Below are 24,228 nucleotides of genomic sequence, written 5' to 3'. Positions count from 1 at the left end.
CTGCAATATCTAGTTCCGGCTATTGGCTTTCTGCTGGTGTTATGTTGTGTACACTAAAGTGAAATAATTTTTTGAGAACTTGATAAGTTAAGATTTGTGGATAGTTATTGGCCGAAATTCAGATTTAGTAAGTTATTATAATAGCAGAATTAATCTTTTTCAGAATTTTAATTTTATATCTATTAAACACTTAAAAGGACTCATATCTAAGTTAACAGGGGCTGTGTATAAGAATCGATAATACTGGGGCACATTGAGCCAAGTTCTCCTGCTGCACAATAATCCATGGTTCATTATAATGGTTCATTGTACCCTGATAATGATTTAATTTTCCATGGATATCTTGTGTTCATCTCTGGGTTTCTTAGCATGGGTACATACATACATGCTGGTAATTCCTATTCATTTATATAATTTAACTAGTCCTCTTTTCTTTATTAGGCTTGAAGCTGGTTTTCTCATATCACAAAAAGACAGGCTGTGATAAAAACAGTAAAGATGTAATGCATTGGCATTGATATTAAAACATGCCACTGCTTAGCATGTGAGCTAGCTGTTAAGTTTTCAAACCCCAGAAGGCTGCAGCTTGTCCAATGCAACATCCATCCCACTGCTTAGCATGTGAGCTAGCTGTTAAGTTTTCAAACCCCAGAAGGCTGCAGCTTGTCCAATGCAACATCCTTTAACTGGTATACTGTTTAGATGTTTCATTGGGAGAGCTTTAACAGAGGTATCCTGACTTTGCTGAGGGAACTAGAGTCTTTAATTTACATTAAATGAGTACCTAAACTGTGAGACACTGACTTCCATAGGTAATAGCACAGAAAAGAACCAAACATGTTTCTGAAGCTACTAGTGGTGAACATGATGTCTTGGTCATCACCTGCTGTATAATTAAGGCAGGCAGTAATTTCTTGCCCAAAGCAGTAGTTTTTCCTCACATATACATTAAGCACCAAGTAGCACCCTGGGGTTAGCTACAAAGACTGGTGGATGAATATTGATCTTTTCGCTGGATATCATAAAACACATCATTCATAAATGTAGCAGTAGCAAAGATGGTCATCCTCTTCCATTTCTAAACATCATGAAAGCCACCCGTCTATTCACATGATTGATTTAACAATGGCCAATGGAGTTGCGATACACAATATCCCCCCGCCCCCAATACTTTTAAACAAACTGCAGACTCTACATGTGGATGCCTTCTCTTATTACAAACTCCTACAAAGTGAAAGTATTCCTCTTACAGTTTATGATGTAGCTGCATGCTTCAGAATTGCTTATGACAGCACCATGTTTTGCTTTTGATAACAAGATGGAATTGAAGGATGATGCAGGGGACTATCAGGTCGCATTTTGGAGAAAGAGTGGAAAAATGAATGGGAAGCTCTTTTTTCTGTGGGTAGGGGATGGAGCACCTGTTCCAATTATGAACGCAGTTTATGTGCTGACAGTACTTACTAAATGGGAGGGGGGGGGGGGGGGGGGTTACAGAAAGTCATACATTAATATTGAAATCAACTTCTACTTAATTGAATAATTGAAGTCCACTAATTTCAAATGATTTCAAATGAATTGTGTGGTTGACTTCCTGTATGCATAATTGTGATTTCTTTGATAGATATTATATTAAATTTGGAAATAACTCTGTAATCAAGTTGTTCTAATGAAACTGTTTACATAACTTCTTGGCACCTAATTTTTATTTGGTAACATGCAGCTGAGAACTACTACTCATAGTGAACTGTTGCAAGGGCATTTGATAGTTGAATGATTATACTTGAAAGTGCGAAAACCCCAAACCTGTATTAAAATTACTGAAAGAGTAGAAGCAGTGAAAAATTTACCATTCCAGTGTGCCCCACCCTTCCATACCTTTGGAGTCTTACGGCATTTATATCTTTACAATCCTCAGAGTGAACAGTGTACATTTGTCATATTGGTTCTGTGCCAGTAAAAATTTAGGAAATTAGGTCATAATACAAGAGTCTTGTAGTGATCTCTTTTTATAAGAATGTGCACATTTGAAGACCATTTTCACAGATTCTTAAACAAACAGACCGATCTAAAAAACAATTCATCAATCATTTGTTTGAGTACTTTAATGAAAACATATTTCTTTGTTCTTCTAACAGATATAATATAAATCAGAAGTAGCATTATATGTACTGTGTATGTATACCAAAAATAAACTTTGCATGTTCAGCAATTGTGAATGACAACTGCATATATTTCGTAAAAAAGATTTCTCATGCTGATTATATTTGTGTATATATAGATAATGTAATTGTATTATTACATGAACATTATTAAACATTGTCACTGGGATACACTAGAGAACATTACATGTAAGGCAGTTGAATTACAATGAATTTAAAAGTCACAGATATAAGGGACATTCAAATGAAACCTGGTCACTAGTGTAAAGTAACAGTTACATTTTTATTAACTCAAAAATATAGTTATACACAGTACAATATTAAAAAATAGTCGCCAAAACTGTTGGCACATTTATCCCATTGTGTCATTAGCCTGTTGATTTCACCCTTGAAGAAACTAGTGGGCTGCTGTTGGAGCCAGGCCTTCAAGTGTTGATGCATTATGGTGTGGGTGGTGTCGACACTAGTACCCAGTAACCTATAGATCTCGACCATGGTGATTGTGTGGTTGTTGAAGACTAAAGCATTCACTTCCACAACCATTTCTGGTGTGATGACATGATGAGCTTGTCCAGGACGAGCATCATCTTCTAGTGACTTATGCCACTCAAGGAATCATTGTGCCATTTCACAACACTTGAACAACTCAGACTGTACTCACCATACACAACCTTCATCCGCCAATACATTTCACAGCCTCCAACTCCCTCCGCCACCAAAAATCGAATCACTCTTTGTTGTTCCTGCTTACTCGCCTGCATGTTCGGTAGTGGGGATAACTTGTGTGACCACCTTCTCCTTGGCATGAAACCACACTGGCGCTATGCAACATTAAATGGTGTGCACACATCAGTCTCTCTACCAATAGATGGCACCATCATATATGCAGTTACGTGATGCCACCTTATGTGTAAGCCAAAGGTAGACACACTGAATTTCATTTGAATGTACCTCATACATTAAACTCTACAATATACACAGCAAGAAACTGTTGTATCAAATATGTGTTTTTTGTGTAATGCAGTTAACACTGATGATAGGCAATGCTCAAAACTAATCTGGTGAAATAAAATACTACCAAAACACAAATTTTGTCAAACACTTAAAATGATGAGATTTCACCTGACTCCATCAACCTCCTGATCCCACCGACACCCCGCACCTCTACCTTCTCCTTCTTCCTAAAATTCGCTAACCCAATCATCCCGGCCGCCCCATTGTAGCTGGTTACCAAGCCCCCACAGAACGTATCTCTGCCTACGTAGATCAACACCTTCAACCCATTACGTGCAGTCTCCCATCCTTCATCAAAGACACAAACCACTTTCTCGAACGCCTGGAATCCTTACCCAATCCGTTACCCCCAGAAACCATCCTTGTAACCATTGATGCCACTTCCTTATACACAAATAGCCCACACGTCCAGGGCCTTGCTGCGATGGAGCACTTCCTTTCACGCCGATCACCTGCCACCCTACCTAAAACCTCTTTCCTCCTTACCTTAGCCAGCTTCATCCTGACCCACAACTTCTTCACTTTTGAAGGCCAGACATACCAACAATTAAAGGGAACAGCCATGGGTACCAGGATGGCCCCTTCGTACGCCAACCTATTCATGGGTCGCTTAGAGGAAGCCTTCTTGGTTACCCAGGCCTGCCAACCCAAAGTTTGGTACAGATTTATTGATGACATCTTCATGATTTGGACTCACAGTGAAGGAGAACTCCAGAATTTCCTCTCCAACCTCAACTCCTTTGGTTCCATCAGATTCACCTGGTCCTACTCCAAATCCCATGCCACTTTCCTTGACGTTGACCTCCACCTGTCCAATGGCCAGCTTCACACATCCGTCCACATCAAACCCACCAACAAGCAACAGTACCTTCATTACAACAGCTGCCACCCATTCCACATCAAACGGTCCCTTCCCTACAGCCTAGGTCTTTGTGGCAAACAAATCTGCTCCAGTCCGGAATCCCTGAAGCATTACACCAACAACCTGACAACAGCTTTCGCATCCCGCAACTACCCTCCCAACCTGGTACAGAAGCAAATAACCAGAGCCACTTCCTCATCCTCTCAAACCCAGAACCTCCCACAGAAGAACCACAAAAGTGCCCCACTTGTGACAGGATACTTTCCGGGACTGGATCAGATTCTGAATGTGGCTCTCCAGCAGGGATACGACTTCCTCAAATCCTGCCCTGAAATGAGATCCATCCTTCATGAAATCCTCCCCACTCCACCAAGAGTGTCTTTCCGCCGTCCACCTAACCTTCGTAACCTCTTAGTTCATCCCTATGAAATCCCCAAACCACCTTCCCTACCCTCTGGCTCCTACCCTTGTAACCAACCCCGGTGTAAAACCTGTCCCATGCACCCTCCCACCACCACCTACTCCAGTCTCGTAACCCGGAAGGTGTACATGATCAAAGGCAGAGCCACGTGTGAAAGCACCCAACTGACCTGCCTACACTGTGACGCATTCTATGTGGGAATGACCAGCAACAAACTGTCCATTCGCATGAATGGACACAGGCAGACAGTGTTTGTTGGTAATGAGGATCACCCTGTGGCTAAACATGCCTTGGTGCACAGCCAGCACATCTTGGCACAGTGTTACACCATCCGGGTTATCTGGATACTTCCCACTAACACCAACCTATCCGAACTCCGGAGATGGGAACTTGCTCTTCAATATATCCTCTCTTCCCGTTATCCACCAGGCCTCAATCTCCGCTAATTTCAAGTTGCCGCCACTCGTACCTCACCTGTCATTCAACAACATCTTTGCCTCTGCACTTCTGCCTCGACTGACATCTCTGCCCAAACTCTTTGTCTTTAAATATGTCTGCTTGTGTCTGTATATGTGTGGATGGATATGTGTGTGTGTGCGAGTGTATACCCGTCCTTTTTTCCCCCCAAGGTAAGTCTTTCCGCTCCCGGGATTGGAATGACTCCTTACCCTCTCCCTTAAAACCCAAATCCTTTCGTCTTTCCCTCTCCTTCCCTCTTTCCTGACGAGGCAACCGTTGGTTGCGAAAGCTAGAATTTTGTGTGTATGTTTGTGTTTGTTTGTGTGTCTGTCGACCTGCCAGCACTTTCATTTGGTAAGTCACATCATCTTTGTTTTTAGATACTTAAAATGATGACATATTTAAAATTTCTACAAGCTGCAGAGCACCAAATGTACAGAACAAAACTTGCTTTATTGCAGGAAAACAGTCCATTTTTGCAAAACTCATCTCATGCATATGTAGGGATCTTTTCAAAACTCATTTTAAGCTATGTAGTCTGCCAAAGACAGTAGAGATATTGCTGGGTTTTCTCATAATTTGCTAATTGTGTAATGGATGTCAGAACAAGTGCTTTTCTGACCATATTATGGTACTCCTGGAATAATTGTTTTGCTTGGCAGTTGATGGCAATGCATATTACTGTGTGTGCCATTGAAGGTGACACTCGGCACAGTGGCTGATCCCATAGGCCACCACATCAGATATCTATTTAGTTTGTGTGGGCAGCATTACACTGCATTTGTTGACAATAGCAGTTATGTGATTTGGTTGCTACTTACTGCCATTTTGTGGAAATGTAGAAGACTACATTTACTTTAAATAGTGACTATGGAAGGTGATGGTGAATATAATATTCCTGTGAGTGAAACACTTGGTGGGTGTAAAAGAAGAGAAACAAAGCAGTCAAAGATATCCAAAGCAGAATCATCTTGATATTCAAAGTAAAATGCTGCACCTGGCATTGACTATTGGCATACTGAAAGTAAGTGAGGCAAGCAACTGTGGAGGGAAAGGCTGTCATGCAGGCAGACTCTGTTCTGCAGACTTATCGTATTTCAGTAATCTGTTGTAGTCTGCAGGAGATGAGAGCAAGCAAGATCCATTCCTTCTGTCATATGGGGAAATCTCAGCACTGGCCAGATATGTTGTAGATCCCATTGAAGCGAAGTCTTCCAAATTGATGTTTATCAGTTATAAGATAAAACTTTGATGTGGATACCATGCACCAGTTTGTGTTGCCACATTTCAAAAAGTAATAGGTGTATTGCGGAATTACTTAGTTCGTATTGCTCAGAACTATAAACAACAAGGGACTGCACTACAGGAACGAAAAGGTGCGTCAAGAGCAAGTCAAGCTAACATAGTTATGACCCAGCAAGTGACAGGGCACATTTTGAAATATAGGTGTAGAGAGTGTCATTATAGCAGAGGAAATTAGTAGGTCATATTTTCCCCATCATTAATGTAGGAAATTTTTTGCAAAGAACAAAGCCAAGGAGGCAATAAAAGCTCTTCTGTGTAAAAATTGAAGACAGTGTTTTAAAAGAATTTTAACCTCAGCTTTGGAAACCCTCCCAGTGACATCTACTCATGATGCAAGGTGCTAAAACATGAAATAAAGGCTGCAGAAACTGAAGAAGGCCAGGAAGTGTGTAAAACTACCCTGCACTTGCATAAAGCCCATGCAAATAAGCCCCACATCATCATGAATGAGTACCCTGAAGTCACTGTAAAAGTTACCTTTGACATGCAACAAAATTAACATTGTCAATGCTCTCTATTGGAGAACTGTTTTACATATGACAGGTATGGTTCTATAACCTGGCTGCAGTGATAAATGAACAAAAACAAGATGCTGATAACATATTTCAATATACTTGGTGTGAGACAGAAGCTGGAAGAGGTCCAAATGAAATCACACCTGCACTGCAAGATATTCATCTATATTATTTGGAAAAGAGGACTAGAGATACTGGTAAACGAGGATTGAAAGTTAAGCTTTCTTGAGACTCATACCCCAGCCAGAACTAGAATTCTATAACACTGTGTATGCTGGCACATTCTATGGAATGCACTGAAGTGTTCTCTCAGCTCATCCATTATTTTCCTTTTTACAGACATAGTTCCATGCCTCCAGATCACACATTGAAAAGGAACATTGGAAGAAAGAAGAGATAATGTCACTTCGTGAATACAGGAATATTCTATCAAAGTTTGGAAGGGTGCTTATGTGGGGAGAAGACTGGTTTTCCTATGACTTAAAATGGATTTCTAAAGAGATATTGAAAGCTACCTTGTCTTTAAAAATAAAATAATGGACACTCCAGGTTGGAATACAAACAGTATAATGCAACTCTGACATGGAAGAGAAGCATCAGTCTGGAGGGGGTGGGAAGGGGAAGGGATAGCAGCGTATGGGTAGAGAGAGAGAGAAGAGTGCTGTTGGGTGGAGTTTACAGGGACTAGACTGCCAACAGGTGCAGCATTGGGCAGCTGTGAGGTAGGGTGGGTAAGGGGGGGGGGGGGGACGGAGAGCAAAATGGAGAAGAACAGAGGAGAAAGATGGGCAGGAGCATTGGCAGAGGGCTGCACACAAACAGGCTGGGATACAAGAATAGGAAGGAGGTTATAGGACAGAGAGGGGTGGAAACTGTTGGGTGAAGGGGATGAGGCAGTAGTTACTGCAAGTTGAGGTCAAGATAATTTTAGGAGGAGAGAATGTGCTGTAAGGGCTACTTCCATCTGCACAGTGTAGAAAAGCTGGCAGTGGAGGGGAGGATCCAGATGGCTTGTGTAGAGAAGTAGCCCTTGAAATCAAGTTGTTATGTTCAGCTGCATATTGTGCCACAGAGTGGTCTCCTTTGCTCTTGGCCATAGTTTGGCAGTGGCCATTCATCTTTGTGGACATTTGGTTGGTAGTCATACCAATATAAAAAAACTGTGCAATGGTTGCAACAGAGCTGGTGTATGACATGGCTGCTTTCACAGGTGGATGCTTTGATGGGGTAGGACAAGCCTGTGACAGAACTGGAATAGGAAGTGCTGAGTGAGTGGATTGGACAGATCTAGCACCTGGGTCTTCCATAGAGATGTGATTCCTGTGGCAAGGGGTTGCAATTGGGAGTGGCATAGGGATCGACCAGAATGTTGTGGAGTTTGGGTGGGTGATGGAACATCTATTTACACGGGGTGGGAAGTATCCTGGGTACGATGCCCCGTGTGGGAAGTATCCTGGCTAAGATGCCCCTCTTTTCAGTGCTTGGTGATAGGTAATCAGATCTGTGATGATGAATGTGTTTCAGTTGTTCTAGTCTGGGGTGATACTGGGTAACAAAGGGGACACTACTTTATAGTTGATTCTTGGGGGGTGGTGGGAGGATTGGGGGTTGAGGAGAAATGGCACAGGAGATCTGTTTGTGGACTAGGTCCGTGGGATAGTGCCTGTCTGTGAAGGCCTTGGTGAACCCTCAGTAAACTGGGCAAGGGAGTTCTTGTCACTGCAGATACACCATCCCTGGATGGCCAGGTTGTATGAGAGAGATTTTTTGGTGTGAAAAGGATGACAGTTCTTTGTGGTTGGTGGGTTTAGTGGTTTAGTGTGGATAGAAGTGTGGGTGGAGCCATCAGAGAGGAGGTGGTCAATGTCCAGGAAGGTGGCATGCTGGGATGAGGAGCAACAGTTGAAGCAGATGGGAGAGAAGGTGTTGAGGTTGTGAAGGAATGAAGATAGGGCATCTTGGCCAGATCATGAAGATATCATCAAAGAACCTTACCCAGGCCAGGGGTTTGGCATTTTGGGAGGCTAGGAAGGTTTCCTCTAGATGGTCTATGAACTGGTGCCCATGGCTATGCTGCAGATTTGTTTTTAAACCTTTGCTTCATAGGAGAAGGAGTTCTGTGTTGGAAGGAAGTTTGTAAGGTGTGTGAGTGTTTCTGACAGTGTGGAATAAGAGAAGGGTGACACTGAAATGTTCAAATACTGGTGGAAATTTTTATTGCTCTGCATATTATTTCTTGAAATCTGCACAGTATAACTTGACATACCAAAATTACTAGAGTAAGGTAAATACTATTTGTAGAGGTGTTTAATAGTTATTCATGAAATATGTTAATTTCACCTGTAACTGAAAACAACAAAACAACAGTTCTCACCTAGAGATGACTGAATACTGAAACCTGCAAGCACATAATCCCCAGAAACTATATGTTGTAAGATTTCCATAGGAACTGAAGAAATATATTTGCATCCCAAAAACAACAACTAGAAACAAACACAAAGCAAAGTGCCATAGATTGAAACCGCTCTCTCCCCAATTCACCATAAATACAAAAATTAATCTTCTGTTGAGATGAACAAGTTAGAAAATGCCTAAAACTTCATAGTACTTTTCTAGCAGTTTGCATGACAATATATTGCCCTTGACATTAATGGGTAAGAGAGATGGTTGAAGTAAGTTATTATTTGATTGACTATGTACTTGACCTTTTTTTTTTAGCAGGCCTCTGTCAAAAAGTTGCTTGATGTCCAAGTAATATAATGGATTTTTTGTAGGAAGGACATAGTGTACTGATTCACACACTAGATTTATTAGCCTCATTTATCGTTAGTCATGAGCTGGATGTTTTTCAACATTAATAACAAGAAAAATGATTAAAGTGTTGCAATAGGTGATCACATTAACAGAGACTTTGTATTTTTCAGCAAACATTATCTAAAAATCGTACCATGATGCACTTGGAATGAAGTGAAAGTTTTGTACAAAAACAAACTAACTCATGTACATATTCAGAGAACAAACAACATATGAATTGCTTCCAGAGATATGCAAAGTACAACAGAACTCTGGCACGGCAGAGAAATGCCAATTACGAACTAGCTTTTGACATGTTTTTTACTATATATATTCTGGAATTCTCGACTGTTATTCTGTTTATTTTGTGAACATCTGGTTTTCTTGAAGTGAAAATTTGGATAAGATTGTATATTTTTATGAACAGAAAAATCAAACACACAAAATAAAACAGTGGAAATCCAGGATGGAACAATGTCAATATTATGAAATGATAGTTGCTACTCACTATATAGCAGAGAATCTGAGTCGTAGATAGGCACAACAAAAAGAGCCAAAGTAGTTATAAAAGATACGTTAAGTAATCCTGAATTAAAAAGTAAAAGTTTTCAAAATGTGGCATGTGTAATCATTAACACTTTTATGAAAAGGAAAGTTGCTACCCACCATATAGTGGATGTGCTGAGATGCAGATAAGCACAACAAAAAGACTGTCACAAATAAAGCTTTCAGCCAGTAAGGCCTTGGTCTATTTTTAATGAAGGTGTTACTGGCCAAAAGCTTTATTTGTGTTGTGACTCTCCACAGTTACACGCGTCCTCTACATGCAGTGCAGCTGCCAGCCATGCAGCAGCAGTGCCATGTAAGCAGCCAGCCAGCCAGTGGCCACTAGACTTGGACTCAGTTATGATTTGACTGTTAAAGTGTACACTCATCCTACTCTGTTTACTTGATCTGTGACTTTCATGTATTGCGTCTTCCTTGAAATATATTTGTTCAACTACAAGTTATAACAATTGGCGACGAGGTAGTGATTTTTCTTTTCCATTGTTGACCCACATGTTTCCATGGCTACTTTAGAGCAACTATTCCAAGGTCTCATAGAATAGCAAACACTTCTCACAAATGTGATTCGTGATTTCATCGCGGCATCAAATGCGGGGTGTCTCTCGTCGTTGTCTCTACCTACTTTTCCTCCTTATGACGAGACGGTGGAAGACTGGTCTGATTACGAAAAACGTCTTCGACAGCACTTCTTGGCATTTCTTGTCACAGACGAACAAACATGTAAGTCTCTGTTCCTTTCACGGATTTCACCTCAAATGTATCGGTTGTTGTCACAATTGGCTCATTTGAAAGATCCTGTGTCTTTGTCCTTTCCTGAAATGTGCCCACTTCTGTCCGTCTATTTTCAAAAGCAAACACATGTGGTAGCCTCTCGTGTTGACTTTTATCATTGTCAAAAACAACTGAATCAATCGTATCGTGCTTGGGCTGCTGAAATTCACGGCTGCAGTGGAAAGTGTCAATTTGTTACTGAAGTTCACAAAGAATCCTACGCCGATACCATGGTACGGGATGCTATTATCCGATCAGCGCCCGCCAAAGAAGTTCGGCAACATGCTCTTCAGTTGGAAAATCCAACTCTAGATGAAGTCCTATCCATCGCTCAGTCTTTTGAAATTTCTCACGCCGCTGGAGTGCAAATAGAGGCATGGGATGGTGTCGAGGAAATACAACCTCTGTGCAATGTTGACGAAGCGTGTGGCATGTCCCCGCCAGCCAACGTGGCTGCAATACGCTCCCAAGCGCAGCCTCAGCCTAACCGTAAACAAACCTCTAAGAAACTGCAGCAAAACCCATGGCAACTTCCTTCATGTTCGTGGTGTTTTATGAAACATTCACGAGAAGATTGTCCACAACATTGGGCCGTGTGTCACAAATGCAAAAAAAAGGGTCACGTGTCATCCGTTTGCAAATCCAACCGCATACATGATGTTCATGAATATGATGCTGATACTGATTCTGTGTTGTCTGTCAGTTGTACTTCTTCCCTTTCAGGGAAGTTATTCCAAACTGTCCAAATACTTGGTCGAGATGTTCGCATGCAGGTGGATACAGGTTCTGCTGCCACTATCATCAGTTCTCAGACGTATCTTCAGTTGGGTTCTCCAAACCTGTCACCTGTCACTAGGCAATTACGGACTTACAATAAACAGAAGATTTCTCTCTTGGGACAATTTGATGCTGAGGTATCTTAAAAATCTGTCATTTGCACTGTTTTTTTTTCAATCAGTCTACTGACTGGTTTGATGCGGCCCGCCACGAATTCCTTTCCTGTGCTAACCTCTTCATCTCAGAATAGCACTTGCAACCTACGTCCTCAATTATTTGCTTGACGTATTCCAATCTCTGTCTTCCTCTACAGTTTTTCCCCTCTACAGCTCCCTCTAGTACCATGGGAGTCATTCCCTCATGTCTTAGCAGATGTCCTATCATCCTGTCCCTTCTCCTTATCAGTGTTTTCCACATATTCCTTTCCTCTCCTATTCTGCGTAGAACCTCCTCATTCCTTACCTTAGCAGTCCACCTAATTTTCAAAATTCGTCTATAGCACCACATCTCAAATGCTTTGATTCTCTTCTGTTCCGGATTTCCCACAGTCCATGTTTCACTACCATACAATGCTGTACTCCAGACGTACATCCTCAGAAATTTCTTCCTCAAATTAAGGCCGGTATTTGATATTAGTAGACTTCTCTTGGCCAGAAATGCCTTTTTTGCCATAGCGAGTCTGCTTTTGATGTCCTCCTTGCTCCGTCCGTCATTGGTTGTTTTACTGCCTAGGTAGCAGAATTCCTAAACTTCATTGACTTTGTGACCATCAATCCTGATGTTAAGTTTCTAGCTGTTCTCATTTCTACTACTTCTCATTACCTTCGTCTTTCTCCGATTTACTCTCAAACCATACTGTGTACTCATTAGACTGTTCATTCCGTTCAGCAGATCATTTAATTCTTCTTCACTTTCACTCAGGATAGCAATGCCATCAGCGAATCGTATCATTGATATCCTTTCACCTTGTATTTTAATTCCACTCCTGAACCTTTCTTTTATTTCCATCATTGCTTCCTCGATGTACAGATTGAAGAGTAGGGGCAAAAGGCTACAGCCTTGTCTTACACCCTTCTTAATATGAGCACTTCGTTCTTGATCGCCCACTCTTATTATTCCCTCTTGGTTGTTGTACATATTGTATATGACCCGTGTCTCCCTATAGCTTACCCCTACATTTTTCAGAATCTCGAACAGCTTGCACCATTTTATATTGTTGAACACTTTTTCCAGGTTGACAAATCCTATGAAAGTGTCTTGATTTTTCTTTAGCCTTGCTTTCATTATCAGCCGTAATGTCAGAATTGCCTCTCTCGTCCCTTTACTTTTCCTAAAGCCAAACTGATCGTCACCTAGCGCATTCTCAATTTTCTTTTCCATTCTTCTGTATATTATTCTTGTAAGCAGCTTCAATGCATGAGCTGTTAAGCTGATTGTGTGATAATTCTCGCACTTGTCAGCTCTTGCCATCTTCAGAATTGTGTGGATGATGCTTTTCCGAAAGTCAGATGGTATATCGCCAGACTCATATATTCTACACACCAACATGAATAGTCGTTTTGTTGCCACTTCCCCCAATGATTTTAGAAATTCTGATGGAATGTTATCTATCCCTTCTGCCTTATTTGACCGTAAGTCCTCCAAAGCTCTTTTAAATTCTGATTCTAATACTGGATCCCCTATCTCTTCTAAATCGACTCCTGTTTCTTCTTCTATCACATCAGACAAATCTTCACCCTCATAGAGGCTTCCAATGTATTCTTTCCACCTATCTGCTCTCTCCTCTGCATTTAACAGTGGAATTCCCATTGCACTCTTAATGTTACCACCGTTGCTTTTAATGTCACCAAAGGTTGTTTTGACTTTCCTGTATGCTGAGTCTGTCCTTCCGACAATCATATCTTTTTCGATGTCTTCACGTTTTTCCTGCACCCATTTCATCTTAGCTCCCCGCACTTCCTACTTATTTCATTCCTCAGCAATTTGTATTTCTGTATTCCTGATTTTCCCGGAACATGTTTGTACTTCCTCCTTTCATCAATCAACTGAAGTATTTCTTCTGTTACCCATGGTTTCTTTGCAGCTACCTTCTTTGTACCTATGTTTTCCTTCCCAACTTCTGTGATGGCCATTTTTAGAGATGTCCATTCCTCTTCAACTGTACTGCCTACTGCGCTATTCCTTATTGCTGTATCTATAGCGTTAGAGAACTTCAAACGTATCTCATCATTCCTTAGTACTTCTGTATCCCACTTCTTTGCGTATTGATTCCTCCTGACTAATGTCTTGAACTTCAGCCTACTCTTCATCACTACTATATTGTGATCTGAGTCTATATCTGCTCCTGGGTACGCCTTACAATCCAGTATCTGATTTCGGAATCTCTGTCTGACCATGACGTAATCTAATTGAAATCTTCCTGTATCTCCCGGCCTTTTCCAAGTATACCTCCTCCTCTTGTGATTCTTGAACAGGGTATTCGCTATTACTAGCTGAAACTTGTTACGGAACTCAATCAGTCTTTCTCCTCTTCCATTCCTAGTCCCAAGCCCATATTCTCCTGTAACCTTTTCTTCTACTCCTTCCCCTACAACTGCATTCCAGTCGCCCATGACTATTAGATTTTCATCCCCCTTTACATACTGCATTACCCTTTCAATATCCTCATACACTTTCTCTATCTGTTCATCTTCAGCTTGCGACGTCGGCATGTATACCTGAACTATCGTTATCGGTGTTGGTCTGCTGTCGATTCTGATTAGAACAACCCGGTCACTGAACTGTTCACAGTAACACACCCTCTGCTCTACCTTCCTATTTATAACGAATCCTATACCTGTTATACCATTTTCTGCTGCTGTTGGTATTACCCGATACCCATCTGACCAGAAATCCTTGTCTTCCTTCCACTTCACTTCACTGACCCCTACTATATCTAGATTGAGCCTTTGCATTTCCCTTTTCAGATTTTCTAGTTTCCCTACCACGTTCAAGCTTCTGACATTCCACGCCCCGACTCATAGAACGTTATCCTTTCGTAGATTATTCAATGTTTTTCTCATGGTAACATCCCCCTTGGCAGTCCCCTCCCGGAGATCCAAATGGGGGACTAATCTGGAATCTTTTGCCAATGGAGAGATCATCATGACACTTCTTCAATTACAGGCCACATGTCCTGTGGTCCTGTGGATATACATTACGTGTCTTTAATGCAGTGGTTTCCATTGCCTTCTGCATCCTCATGTTGTTGATCATTGCTGATTCTTCCGCCTTTAGGGGCAATTTCCCACCCCTAGGACAAGACAGTGCCCTGAACTTCTATCCACTCCTCCGCCCTCTTTGACAAGGCCGTTGGCAGAATGAGACTGACTTCCTATGCCGGAAGTCTTCAGCCACCAATGCTGATTATTTATAAAAAATTAGGCAGTGGTGGGGATCGAACCCGGGACCCAAGACGTTTTGATTATGAATCAAAGACGCTACCACTAGACCACGGGTACCCAGATTGAAGCTCATCTCACACTCAAACCCACTGCTCGGCCTAAGTTTTTTCAGGCTCGACCCATTCCTGTGGCCCTTCATGATCAGGTCAAATGGGCGCTGGATCATCTCACTGCTTCAGGAGTATTGTTCCTGTCACTTCCAGTGAGTGGTCCTCTCCTGTCGTTGCTAAGCCAAATGGTGATATTCGTCTCTGTGGTGATTTCAAAGCCACTGTAAATGCTCAATGCCTTATTGACACTTACCCTATGCCTTGACCTGAAGAATTGTTCACTAAGCTTGCTGGAGGCCAGTATTTTTCTAAACTTGACCTGTCAGAAGCTTATCATCAACTTCCTCTTGACACTGCTTCCTGGCAGTTTCTGGTCCTTAACACGTCTTTCGGCCTCTATCAATACCAATGATTGCCATTTGGGGTTGCCAGCGCTCCTGCTCTCTTTCAGAGATTCTTGGAACAATTATTGCTCACTGTCCCTGGGTGTATAAATTACCAAGGCGACATTGTTGTCACTGGCTCCACCACTGACAAACATCTTCAAAATCTCCGCACATTTTTTCATGTCTTACAGACTGCTGGTCTTAAGTGTAATCTTCAGAAATCAAAATTTTTTCAGGCATCTATCACGTACTTGGGGTTTCAACTCTCTAAGGATAGTATTTGTCTGCTTCAGAAAACTGTCACTGCGATTGATGCCCTTCCTCGCCCTACATCTGGTAACGAACTGCAGGCCTTCTTGGGGAAACTAGCAGACTATCACAAGTTTTTACCATCTGCCTAGGTATTGAAGGTGAATGGGAGGAAATAGCCCAAGACAGGGACAGATGGCAAAAATATGTTGCTGCGGTAATGGACCCTCGAGGCTGGTATGACCAGTGAGTAAGTAAGTAAGTAAGCTGCTTCGGTGGCTCAGCCGTTGCATCGCCTGTTGCATAAAAACATGCCTTTTCACTGGTCCGCGTCATGCGATGTGGCTTTCCAAAAATTGAAGACTATGCTGAAACAGGCCCCGTGCCTGGCTCCTTATCGACCTGGCCAACATCTTGTTCTTGCCATGGATGCCTCTCAATATGGGGTCGGTGCAGTCCTTGTGCACCATTTTTCTGATGGTTCTGAACAACCCATTGCTTATGCCTCCAAAACGCTCACGGATGCCCAACAAAAGTATTCTCAAATTGAAAAAGAAGCTTTGGCCATTATTTCTGCTCTTCATAAGTTTGGTGTTTTTCTCCATGGATCCAAATTTCATCTTGTTACGGATCACAAACCACTTGTTTCCTTGTTTCATCCATCAACGTCACTTCCCAACAAGGGTGCACACCGCCTCCAGCATCGGCTCTTTACTTGTCTCGTTTCAATTATGAGATTCATTTCCGGCCGACGGCTCAATATACGAATGCTGATGCACTGTCTCGCCTTCCCATGGGTCCTGATCTGGTATTCGATTAAGACGAACTTTTGTGTTTCCACCTGGATGTTGTCGAGGATCGGGTTGTGGATGGGTTCCCCATCACCAGAGACCGGCTGGTGGCTGCTACGGGTTCTGACCCCACCCTCTCCCGGGTCTTACACTGTATTCAGAAGGGTTGGCCAGATCGTCCGTCTGCTAAGACTTCTGATCCATTACAGAACTACTACGCTTTGCGTTACCACCTCACAGCTAGGGGTGGTGTTATACTCCTTTCCACCAACAATGCTTTGCTGCGTGTTGTGGTACCTGCATCTTTGCGTGCTTTGGTCTTGCGCCTCCTTCACCAAGAGCACTGGGGTGTCTCTCGCACAAAATCTCTGGCACGCTGTCATGTGTACTGGTCCAGCATCGACTCAGAAATTACACACATGGTCGCTGCCTGCAGCCCTTGTGCATCACAGGCCGTTGCCCCGAAGTCATCTTTGTCACCGTGGCCTTCGCCTGAGAAGCCCTGGGAACATATTCATGCTGACTTTGTGGGACCTACTCTACCTTTCCTTTCATTGTCTGTTGTACGTCGCCTACCACCGCGGCAACCACCAATGCTCTAGCTCGCATTTTCTCTTTGGAAGCCCTTCCCTCTACTCTTGTTACTGATAATGGTCTGCAACTTGCCTCTTCCGACTTTGCGGATTTTTGTGCCCTCACGGCATCATGCATGTCACAGCCCCTCTGTTCCATCCACAGTCAAACGGTGAGGCTGAATGACTGGTCCGCACATTTAAGGCTCAGATGAGGAAACTCCTGACTTCTTCTGCTGATGATGCACTTCTCCAATTTCAGGCTTCTTACCGTTTCACCCCCATGCGCGACTACAGCCCGGCTGAACTCTTACATGGCCGACAGCCCCGCATGCTACTTCATCTTCTGTGGCCTTCCACCTCACAGCCGTGGGAGCCCTCGCTTGGCCGGTTCACCACCGATGACTTTGTATGGGTACAGGGATATGGTAGGCAGCCAAAATGGAGCCCTGGCCCTATCTTACGACACCATGACCAACGCCTGTATGAAATCCAGATGGACATGGGTGTTGTAGTGCGTCATTCGGACCAGCTTCGGCCTCGTGTGCCGGCAATGCCTGTTCTGGATGCCGCTACACCACCTTCGGCTCTACCTGACACTTGGGATACTGGAATCTCTCATTACTCACAACGCAGTCCTCTCATCATCATATCGGTGCCAGCACAAGAACTGACACCACCAGGAGACATGCCCATGCAGGAACCAGATGACCATCATCTGTCGGAGCAACTCTACTCACCTCCTTCTCCTACAGATGTGGACACATCGCCCATGTTTCCTGTTATAACAACCGGACTTGCCGCAACAGGCATATTGGTGCATGGGGCACGAGCAGATTCGAACCCCGTGTCTCCTGTCATCTCGACCCGTTATCATTGGGGACACTTCCATCTGTATGGGAAGCCTCCTCCTCGAGACTTTACGGCCAGTCAAACAACACCTATGGACATTAGCAATCTACAGGCCACCTCCATCAAGACCTGTGCAAAAAATTCAAAGGGGGGAAAAGTGTTGTGACTGGCCGATCTTTCAAAGTGCCGCCGCGCAGTTACACGCGTCCTCTACATGCGGCGCTGTCTCCCAGCCACGCAGCAGCAGCACCACCTAAACAGCCAGCCAGCCAGCGGCCACTAGACTTGGACTCAGTTATGATTTGACTGTTAAAGTGTACACTCATCCTACTCTGTTTACTTGATCTGTGACTTTCATGTATTGCATCTTCCTTGAAATATATTTGTTCAACTAGAAGTTATAACAATTTGTGACAGTGTCTTTGTTGCACCTATCTGTGACTCAGCAGACTCAGTGCTGAATAACAACCTTTCTTTTCATAAAATTGTTACATTCCATCCTGGATTTTCCATTGTTTGATTTGTGTTCATTCTGAAATATTGTGAAGTTGAATTAAATGAAATTGTTTCTTGTGAAATTAACTACTTTCATTTAATAGAAAGGCAACTGTTTTCTTGTTAGGGCTACTGTCTTTTTGGGATTTCACATTTACAAGATGTAATGTGTGAAACTGTAATCATTAACAAATAGGGCCCATATTTTAATTCCCTAAAAACAGCAAAATATGCTAGCATTTGTTACCCAAAACTTATATAAATATGGTCACAAAAAAAAATTACGGACTTACAATAAACAGAAGATTTCTCTCTTGGGACAATTTGATGCTGAGGTATCTTAAAAATCTGTCATTTGCACTGGTCATTTTTTTTTATTTTTTATTTATTTATTTATTTTTTTTCATCAGTCTACTGACTGGTTTGATGCGGCCCGCCACGAATTGCTTTCCTGTGCTTTTGTTTATGTAAAAAAATATTCTTCTTGATTTTTTAATATATGTAGGCACGCGTGCACACACACACACACACACACACACACACACACAAAATTCACTTTTGAACAAACTGTGAGTGTGTGAGTGCAGTGTTTACTTTTTGCAATGTTTATTTTCACTGATTTGGTACATTGTAGAATATCCAGGATTCTGCTGGAGAACATTTTGCAGCTTTTTGTTCATTTTGTCAGCCACATGACTATTGGCCTGACCTACTCACTCTGCACATGTTGCGCAATATCCAAGATGTCACACACTAATGTACCAGTGGCTTCCAGTTGTGTGATAGCTTTTGCCACCACTAAATTGTTGGCATTGATGTATGCCAAGTTTCCAGACAAGGTATCTGTAAAGAAATTTTTCAAAGATACAGATTTTTTAGCAATTGATTCATTGCTATCAAGATCACAAAAGATTGTCTTTATTTTGTGGTAGTTGGTGCAGTAATGCTCACCAGTGTTAAATGAGAACCGCATCATTTAAGAACAGACTGAGGGAGGAGGAGTCACAAAAGTGCGTGTTCATTGTATTTCTACATCTGCAACAGGGCTTTCACATAGATATTCTTGCATCAGGAAATTAATTTGTGCACATGAGGGTAATTTGATCGAACTGCATCTGCAACTCTGTATAATGCTTGTGCAAGGTAAGTGACACATGTAATGCACGTGCAAGGCAAGCCATGCACACCATACAGGGGTAGAGAATGTGTCACCCGTTGGCTACTTTAGCCACATATGAAACACCTCAGTTGGTTACAGCAACTTTTGGCATGTTGAAACAGACTGTTTGTATTGAGATTGAGTGGGGTGATCACAGATGTGATGTTTACTGTATCGAAAGTCACCTTTGTTAGCTTTGAGAAAATTTTGTCAACCCCGTACAACAGTGTCTTACAAAAGTGAAGAAACTAGTGTGTTACACTGTTCTCTACAATAGTTGTGATCGTATAAATAGAACTTCATAAGGCACTATCACTCTAAAGTGCAGGAAAAATATGACTTCTCATTAAAATCTTGGCTGTATTAATAAATAGACAAGAAAATTGTAATAGCTGTATATTCTCACAGGAATCACAAATATCCATAAGAATCATGTCTTGTGTATTTTAAGGTCGAGATGGCATCAAACACTTGTCACATGAAATTTGTATCCAACAATTCATTTTGTCCACTTGGCTTAAATCTTGTTTGTTTACAACACCCCCTCACAGAATGTCATATTTAGCATATGCATGATATTTTGTGGTTGTTTGGAACATATAATCTGTAAAAACTTAGTCATCCCATATTTTTGTAAAAAAAGTAAATAAAATATAAAATTCTTTGAAAAAATGTTATCTGTCCTTCAGAGCAAGCAGTTCTAGTTTCCCAGTAAGTTAATCAGTGAAATTATGAAATATGACAGACTTGTGTCAGCTAATAATATAAAATGGATTAGCAGTCACTGTAAAACAAGATGAAAATTTTAATTAAAAGGAACCTTGTAAAAAATTTCCATTGGATGATGAGACATGAGCAACAGCAGTACAAAATTATAATGTGTACACACACTTTCTGAATTTAGCAAGTCAAAATAGAAAAAATGTTATGAACATATAAGTGTTCAAGAGATACAAGTTTTAATGACAAAGATATAAAAATCTGGAGGTGTAGCAAAAATTATCTAAGAAGTAAAGTTTTGTTTTTCTTCTCACCACTTCTTCTATACTGTCTCATCAGTGAAAACAGTCTTTCTGTAAGTCACATTTTGGACTGGTTTGTTGTTCATTTCCTTTTGCTACCATCTGGTTTTCTGGACTGTCTTTTGCCAAACTTATTCCCTATACATCTAAAAAAGTTCCATTTCTGAGTCAATAGTGAGAACTGGCATGCATTTGCAATGAATATGTCAGGGATATAAGTTATTTGGTTTTCCAGATTGACATTAACTCAGAATAGAAAAATGGGTATGGTATCGACTACTAAAATATTTGAGCATGACAAAAAATTAAAAATTCAAAATAGACATGTGAAAACACAAATACTGAATTCAGATTTTGTAATATTTCTTTAACAGGACCTTTCTGAAGAGCAGCAAATTATCATTTCCTTGTAAACTGTTGCAATAAAAGCAGACCAAAATTTGACAAGATAACTTACCTGCTACTTACAAGTTTCTCAACTAACTTCTACGTTCTTCAAAACAGTAATAAACCTCTTGCAGAGGAGCACACTGTTATGTTTTATCATACAACATATTAACACAGATCAAAATTGTAAGTTTTCATAAAACAATAGGAAAATCTTTTTCATACAGTTGACTTTTCCAATCTCCCCAGTTACTTCCTACTTACTTCTCAAAACATCTCCTAAAAATTACACTAGTTATTGCATAAAAATACTTTTAACTTTGAAGCATGTTCGATTATAAGAACAATGATACTCATACTTTTGCATATCTTTGTTATAGTGACCATAGGACATTTCCGTATTTTCCACAACAGTATACATGATCTGTTCAAGAAATTCCAGATTATTCATGGTTTTGCAGTTGGCATCCCTGCACACGCTTATGTTTAATGTGTAGCTGCTGGAAGTTTCATTGTTGAATGTATTTAGTTATTTTTCAGTGCTGTATTGAGTAGAATGTTGTGTAGCACTGTTTACAAATTTTGAGATGGCAGAGTTAGAGGAGCAACAAGTCTGCATTAAATTTTGACTCAAGAAAACCTTTATGGACACATCAAATAATGCAGGAAGCCTACTGTGATAAGTGGATGGTAAAAATGGTTCACACAGTTTAAAAATGGCCAGATGGAAGTTAAAGATGACTCTCATTCAGGATGCTTTTCAATGTCTACGAATGACGCTCATGTCAGGAATGTCAGTGAAATTTTACATGCCAGTCGAAGATCGACTGTCCAAGAGATTGCAGAAGAATGTACCATTTCAATTGGATTATGTCATGAAATCTGACACAGCATCTTGAAATGCATCATGTTGCTGCCACATTCATCCTATGGCTCATGAGTCAAGACCAGTAAGACCTTCACCTCACAATCTGTGAAGAACTTTCAAATCACACAATCCTCTATACTCTCCAGACCTGGCCCATGTGGGCTTTTTATTATTTCCAAAGTAGAAAACCCCATTGAAATGATGAAGGTTTGCAACAATAGACAAGAAAAAACAAAATTTGCAGACGGCACTTCGCGATATCCAGCAAGAGGTGTACCAAGACTGCTTCTGGAAGTGGAAATAACATTGGGAACAGTGTATCAACTGTGAAGGACAGTATTTTTAAGACCATGCATGATATGTAAAATGTAAATGCAGAAAAATTTTGTGGCTGAAGTTCCAGAATTTTTTGAACAGGCCTCATATCTGTAACTCTCAACAAATCTTCAAAAATTGTGTTAAAGCATTTATACCTCAGGCCGTCCCAGTAGTATCACTACTCTCAGAACAAAAAAGTGTGTTAGCTTCACCATTTAAAAAGTATAGAAAGAAGTTTCACATTAAATGCAGACTAACATTTAGACACATTTTGAGCTGCAATTACTGATACCAAAGAAAGTCATATGCTAGTTTGAGTGAAAATAAAAACTAGTTCCATCATTTAAAGAACCCCTCAGTTGATCTGATATGTTTGTGACAGAGAATGGTTACAGCACCAGTATTTAACCCAAATGCTTTTAATCCATCAGTTGAAAAATTTATGTTGCAACTGGGTAGTATGAATGCAAATTTACAAGGTGTATTTAAACACAAGAACATTTTATATTTTCATTGTAAAGCTTTATCAAGAAACAGTTGATAACCACAACATTTTCTCATAGCCTATTGACAGGAAAGAAGAAGAACTGAGTAAACTAGGAAATTAAGAATGGTTTCACCTAGATGTGGTACCACTACTTGCCACACAGTATATTCACTAGATATGTGTACCAACTTCATTCCAGAATGGGTTAAACATCATTAATCATCAGTTTCATTTTTTGTGATAAAGTAAAGCAAAAAAGTTGTACTATAAATAAAGTAAAACGTAAGAGCTCTATACACTACATGTTCTCCCAAGGTACATAAATGATCATCACAGTTTTGACTTTGTGTTTTATGACAAATAAGACAGCTGAAGTTTTGTTGTAAATGTAGTGAAAATTTGATACTTCATGAATAGAATTCAGTTCATTTATATCAAAAGCAGACAATCCAACAATGATATGCCTACTGGATTTTATGTATGATATTTTTAGTTTTCATATGTACACAAGAATATGAGAGATCAATTTACTATTTTCTGACAGATAAGTGTAAAATGAAATTTATGAATTTCCCAGTTTGATATTTAAGAGAAAAACAGACTTACACATGTTCTAAAAAATAAAGTTTGCCTGCAGTGAAGTTTACATATTGTTAACCACAGGAAATTTATATTTTTCATAAGCCATAAACAGAAGGACTTATTAGACTTTACATAAGTGTCTACTACCAAAACTGATAATGAAATTTTCAGATATATACATTTTTACAGTGAAGTGACACTCAAATTTTATTGAAGTCCATATTAAGATGTATACCAGGATAATTTGATAAGACATGACCAAAATTTTGTTAATGCTGTACATCATAAAGTGGCCCCGGAAGTTAGAACATGACTGCTTAATACAAAATTTTAACAGACAAAATCATTTTAATAGCTGACAGAAATAAAGAAGTGTACATCAGATAATTGTGTTATTTTGCATCTTTAGGGTTAAATTCTATATCCATTTCCAACTTTTCATGTGAAATTTTAAATTTTAATGGTAGTGAATAGTTTTTCTTTTTTCGTTACTCATGTTCAACAGCTTAATTTTGTAAAAATTCTTAACACAGAATGGTGTAATGCAAATATCATGTTTCTAATGCTTGAAATACATATGGCAAATGGCTTTCTAGATTTTGGGTAAATTAATCTGTATGCTTTAGGGTGAGGATTTTCTTATACTTCAAAGGGACCTATGTGGATGTCAAAAAATTGCTTTAATTCAGTGCTCTTTAGTTCAGATTTCTGTTGAGTTTTTACCAAAACTAGATCCCACATCTTAAACTGAGATATTTTACCTTTTGCAATGCATCTCTTTCTTTGTAACTGACTCTTTTTTTCATGATTTTCCTGTAGTTTTCTTTCTTTTCTGTGGTGTCTTGTCTTTACAAACTGGGTGTTCAGTATTTTGAGAAACCTCATTGGGTCAGTTTTTATTGTGCATGATTTCAAATGGAG

The sequence above is a fragment of the Schistocerca americana genome, chromosome 8 (assembly GCF_021461395.2).
Source record: "Schistocerca americana isolate TAMUIC-IGC-003095 chromosome 8, iqSchAmer2.1, whole genome shotgun sequence".
Taxonomy (NCBI): domain Eukaryota; kingdom Metazoa; phylum Arthropoda; class Insecta; order Orthoptera; family Acrididae; genus Schistocerca; species Schistocerca americana.
The sequence above is the reverse complement of the archived record's forward strand: the minus strand, read 5'-3'. Positions refer to the sequence as shown.